General features: G+C 45.9%; 1 non-coding gene across 1 annotated transcript; it reads left to right on the plus strand.

The window, feature by feature from the left end:
• Positions 1–4,403: 4,403 nt before the first annotated feature.
• On the plus strand, positions 4,404–4,477 carry trnan-guu (transfer RNA asparagine (anticodon GUU)). Its single transcript has one exon. It is a non-coding gene; the product is annotated as a tRNA-Asn (tRNA).
• The last annotated feature ends 1,523 nt before the right edge of the window (positions 4,478–6,000 follow it).

Consider the following 6,000-nt stretch of genomic DNA (forward strand, 5'->3'; position numbering starts at 1 on the left):
AATCTGCTTCCACCACCCTTTCAGGCGATGCATTCCAGATTATAACTACTCGCTGATTTAAAACATTTTTCCTTATATCGCCTTTGGTTCTTTTGTCAACCACCGTAAATCTGTGCCCTCTCGTTCTCGACTCTTCCGCCAACGGGAGCAGTTTCTCTTTATTTACTTTATCTAAACCCGTCATGATTTTGAACACTTCTATCAAATCTCCTCTCAACCTTCCTGCCCAAAGGAGAATAAGACCAGCTTCTCCAGTCTATCCACGTAACTGAAGTCCCTCATCCCTGAAACCGTTCCAGTAAATCTTTTCTGCGCCACCCCACAGGCCTTCACATCCTTCCTAAAGTGCGGTGCCCAGAATTGGACACAATACTCCAGTTGTGGATTATTGTGAAGTTTCCTTCAAGCACCTTGAAGTTTTGCAAGAGACCATTGGGCTCCCAATTAAAAGGCTCTGCCGCGGTGGAGGATCTCTCTGAGAGAAGGAAATGCGGTCCGTTATCTCCAGTTCATATTTATTTGAGCATTGAACAAAACTGTAAATAATAGCGCCGTGAGCAGGATTCCAATGTTTCACCGAAAGACCCTGTCGAGTTTTAGATGTAACGGCTTAACCATTCGGCCATCACAAGCAGCGAGTGCTGGCAATGCAGGGCTGTAAATCAGAATGTGCAAGGTTCTCAGAGGAGATTTGTGAAATTATATGTTGTTTCAAACAGGTTTCCAACTGGACACAGAGAGCCCGATTCCATGCAAACGTTGCTGTTTCACTGGTAGAATTTGCACTTACCACGCGAGGGAACAGGGTTCGTTTTCCCGACCAATTAAGGAGCATTTTTATTCTGCACCTCTGAGATCGCCTGAATTGGGATAAATTCACCTTCAGTTTCAATCTGCAAACCGCCGTGAGACATTTTACTTTCTCCATGTGTGTTGCGTCGATAAACCGGCTGCATTCCGACCCCTTGTCCTCAAATATGCTCGAGAATTAAATCAATCCTGCTTTCTGCAACGCTGAAAAGATGTGAGAAAGAAATGAGTGAATCCTCACTGGAAATAGTGAAACAGGAGGGTTCTGGGATTTGAACTGGGGACCTCTCACATATCAAACAGTGAAACGGCCAAAATGAAAACCATAATCCGAGAACAAGGAGCCGTCAGTAACACAACCGGACAACCAGTCGAAAATTTCCCTGCTCCCCACAACCGATCGCCCATTCATTCAGACCGCTTCTGTCCATCGAATCATAGAATGGTTGCAGCACAGAAGGAGGCTATTCGGCTCATCGAGCCCGTGGCGGCTTTTTATAAGAGCCATCCAATTAGTCCCATTCCCCGGACCTTTCCCGGTGCTCTGTATTTTTCCCCTTGAAATTCCTTTTTTAAGTCACGATTGAATCTGATTCCACCACCCTTTCAAGCAGCGCATTCCAGATCAGAACTACTCGCTGCGTAATTAAGTTTTTCCTCATATCGCCTTTTGTTCTTTTGCAATCACCTCAAATCTGTGTCCTCTGGTTCCCGACCATTCCGCCAATTAAAACAGCTTCTCTTTGTTTACTTTATCTAAACTCTTCATGACTTTGAACACTTCAATCAAATCTCCTCTGAACCTTCTCTACTCTAAGGCGAACAACCCCAGCACGAGGCAAATGCGGTCAAATGGCTTCAATTAATTTATTCGATCATTAAACAGACCTTTAAAGACAGGCCTTGTTTTGTGGAACTGTGAGCTCGTGGTTTAAATCGCTGGTTTCAATGTTTGGTGCGTTTCTCGATTCTAATTTTACCACTGACAGAATTTCTGCAAATATCCATTTTGACCTGTTCACAGAAATCCCGATTGCAGTGCAATGGAGCAGAGGATGTGAAAGAAGCTGAAAGTGAAAGTGCAGATATTAGTTTCATCACAGTGACTGGACACGTTTCCACAGGTAAGGAAATCTCACCTTCAGATTCTTTCCAGCAGAGTGGGACAGGTGATCAGAGTGACTGGGCTCTCGCGGCGCAATCAGTCCTTATTTGAGTTACAGGCTCAGGAAATGCCGGGGTTTTTAATTCGAATCTCAGTAAGATCAAACAAACCTTTTGTTTGTGAACATTTCGACCGGAGTTGAAGGTACAATTGATGTGTTCCAAAATTCATTTAATTATCTGAATTGCCATGTGGTTCCTCCGGACTATGCGGTTGCAAGAGCAGATGAGATGTTTAGTATTACTTGTTTACAGGAGGGAGGCTGCGGTTTTAGAGACACAAACTATGACTTTGATCCATCTTCAAATCGTGGGATTTAACTGGAGCTGTAAACCAGCGCCAGAGGCCGCTCAGCCAGGATACTTTCCATCCTGCACTTCAGGAGCTAGTTTTACAGGAATAGAATGACTGCAAGCAAGAATTCTACCCCTCAAGCACCAATGCTGCCACGGCAGCAGGATGCATGTGTCCAGTTAGAAACGTGTCTGAAGGAACATGCAGTCTGAGAGAGCCGGAAGTCGAGCAGATTGACTTTCGGTCTGAGCAGATGTTGAGTCTCCTTCTTGAGAGAGTTTCGCCAATCCAGCTCAGAGTGGTTTAAGAATCACGAATTCGGGTGGGACTGGAGCCACTTGTGTAAGATGAAGTGTCGGGGGCAGTTTCAAATCCTTGACGGACATTAATGATCCTGTTGCGGTTTTGCTGCAAAATTTCACTTCCCAGCTCCCGAACTAAAATCCAACGCCGTTGCAACTCGAATCCACAACCTTTGAATGGCTTATCAAACAAAACAAGTAGAAGTCCAACACACTCGCCATTGCACCACAGGGTCAGTTGCTAAAAAAACCCGAATAAAAAGAAAGACGCGTTTCTCCGGTCCAGGGGCAAAGTGAGAATGGATGTTATTCAAAAAACTGTCCCCTCGAATCTGTCTTTATATATTTTTTTGTAAGCTTCGATTTTAAAAGTTATAAAAAGCCAAAATAAATAAAGTAAATTATAAGAATCGAATCCGTGATTAAGGCGTTATAACACACTTGAAGCAACTGAGTTAACCGGCCGTACTGACGGTCCATTAGACATTTTAATTAATTTCTGTACCTGTACGCTAGTTGGTAGCGCTTTCTGCACTTGGACTCCTAAATCTCTCTGCTCCTCCACAGTTCCTAGTTTCTCACCATTTAGAAAACATTCTGATTTATCTTTCTTAGATTTAAATTGGATGATCTCGCTCACCCCCCATTGAATTATATTTGCCGCAGTTTTGCCCACTCACTGAATCTATCAATTCCCACTTTTCAACTTCCTGCTTCAATCTTCATGACTTATTGCGTCACCAGAAGGCTGCGTGTTCAAATCACGGGGTACCCGTTACTTTTCGAGCTGATCAGATTCTGGATCGTTCCGGGATGAATATTGTATCTGCTTTTTCTCAATAAACAGAACCTTGCTCTGAAGTCTGCTTCCCTGGTTCTCAAATTTCAGGAAGGCGTCTCATTCCGCCCTCGACTTTGATTTTGACCTGCGGTTGAAACTTTTGCAAAGATGGAAAATAAGTCCCCAAATCGCTCCACGTGAATCTTAAACGCTTTGGGAAGACGTTCAGTGCAAACAATCAGGAATTTAAAGGCACCTCAATGACCTGCACTTTCTTGGAATGAGTTTTGTTCGCCATTGCATTCGACCGTGAAATCGCTCCCGGCTTTCATCTCACCGAAGTGAAGAGTGTGACCGCGTTACATCTGTCAGAGTGGAAGTGACGTGTTTGGGGTCGGTGTGGGTCGTTTACAAATTTTGAAATCTCACCAAGCAGCAGAGAAAAATAATCTTGGAATCAAATTGTCCCTGTCAGTGATGAATTGAAGTGAATATCGCTCCAAGCAGATCTGGACAACTCGCAGTGCAGCCGCACAGGAGTTCCAAATCCACCTTCTCGCCACTCGGCAATCGCATGAACTGAACTTTACTCTGACCCAGTGTTACCGCGCTGAAATCGCGGATGTCTCGGCCACACTTTTTCTGAACATCATGGTTACTGGTTTAAGAGTGAAAAGTGCCGTCCGCTTCACTGTAAGTGCAAGAGACATCTTTGTAAACACCGAGTCGTGTCACAGACCTGCTCGTCGGACCTGCTCATTTCATCTCATCTCATTTTCAGCAAACCTGAATATTACTGGAATAGAGAATGGCGAATCACAGCTCGAGAAATCAATCCTCTCGACCACGAGGGACGAGTCTTCCAACATCCAGGTGTTTAATGGCAAGGTGAGTTTAATGTTCAGGAATAATAGAGCACAGATTTTCACTCGTGCAAACTTCACACACTTTATTTTGGAAAAGTAAACTGATAGTAGAGAGAATTTATTTTGATCGGTGCAACCTGAATTTTTAGCTCGTTGAATCAGGAGTTCATCAGCAAATGTGTGCTGTCTCTGTGGCGCAATCGGTTAGCGCGTTCGGCTGTTAACCAAAAGGTTGGTGGTTCGATCCCACCCAGGGACGGTCGGGAAACTTTTATCTTCATGGTATCGCATTTCCTGGTTTCTGATGTTTGTTTTGGCTGCAAAACAAATGCCCGGTTTCGATGGCCAGCTGAGCACGGCCGATCTTCCATCATTTCACCTGTGATTGGCTTCGCCGAAATCTGAATTCTTCTTGACAGACAAGGTCCGAAGGTTGCAGGAGAGCCGCTTCACTCTGACATGGATATTTCTGCAGTGAGTGACGCCAGACTGTTTCCACAATGAATGTCACTCCCTTTTATTTTGGAAACGCAAAATTGTATTCACATTCCGATGGCTTTCAGTTGATTTGTGAGAGATCATGAAAGGATCCTGCAGCGCTGCCTTGGATAATAACAACAGTTCTAAGCCGCATTTCAGTCGCGGCAACAAATCCCTGCATCCGAGTATCTGCACCCTTAAATCCGAGTATTTGCACCCTTCCACCGGAGTATCTGCGCCCTCACACCGGAGTATCTGCGCCCTCACACCGGAGTATCTGCGCCCTCATACCGGAGTATCTGCGCCCTCACACCGGAGTATCTGCGCCCTCACACCGGAGTTTGTGCGCCCTCACACCGGAGTATCTGCGCCCTCACACCGGAGTATCTGCGCCCTCACACCGGAGTTTGTGCGCCCTCACACCGGAGTATCGGCGCCCTCACACCGGAGTATCGGCGCCCTCACACCGGAGTTTCTGCGCCCTCACACCGGAGTATCTGCACCCTCACACCGGAGTATCTGCGCTCTCACACCGGAGTATCTGCGCCCTCACACCGGAGTTTGTGCGCCCTCACACCGGAGTTTGTGCGCCCTCACACCGGAGTTTCTGCGCCCTCACACCGGTGTATCTGCACCCTCACACCGGAGTTTCTGCGCCCTCACACCCATAACTCATCAACTGTCCCCAATCATCTTTATGAGCGTCAGGAGACCTAAACAAAACACAACAGTGAAGAAATTGGCTTTATGATTCTTCACTAATGTACGGACACATTTTTGTTTCCGGTACTTTCAGGGAGATTTGGGGAATGTTGCCGCTGATACTCAGAAACTACTACTTGTTGCTTTTATTTTTCAGCGGACTCGTTGGTCGAGGGGTATGATTCTCGCTTCGGGTTTGTTGTTAAAAGTATGTAAAAAATCCCGAGTTCAAATCCCGGATGAGTCCTCATTTTCCCACCCAGACTTTTGATCTTGAGCTGCTGTTCAAACTGGCAGGGTGTTTGGAGGTATCTCAATGATCTCACGCCCTCTGAATGCATTCTGCTTGCAATTGCAATTGACCTTGAAACCGCTCTCGGATTTCATCTCACTGAAGCAGAATGTGGCCGCTTTTTATCTGTCAGCGTGGAGGTGACGAGGTTGTGGTTGATAACCGCGGGCACACCTGTCCGGACATTGGTCGTCAGAAGGTACAAAATGTTGTCTCAAATACTCTGTTGTCATCCTGGGAGCTCTAGTTTTCCATGCCCAACCTTTCCTCGAGTAAGAATGTATCCAGTCTGTACCCGAACTATCTCC

This window comes from Heptranchias perlo, chromosome 20 (assembly GCF_035084215.1).
Source record: "Heptranchias perlo isolate sHepPer1 chromosome 20, sHepPer1.hap1, whole genome shotgun sequence".
NCBI classification, from domain to species: Eukaryota; Metazoa; Chordata; class Chondrichthyes; order Hexanchiformes; family Hexanchidae; genus Heptranchias; species Heptranchias perlo.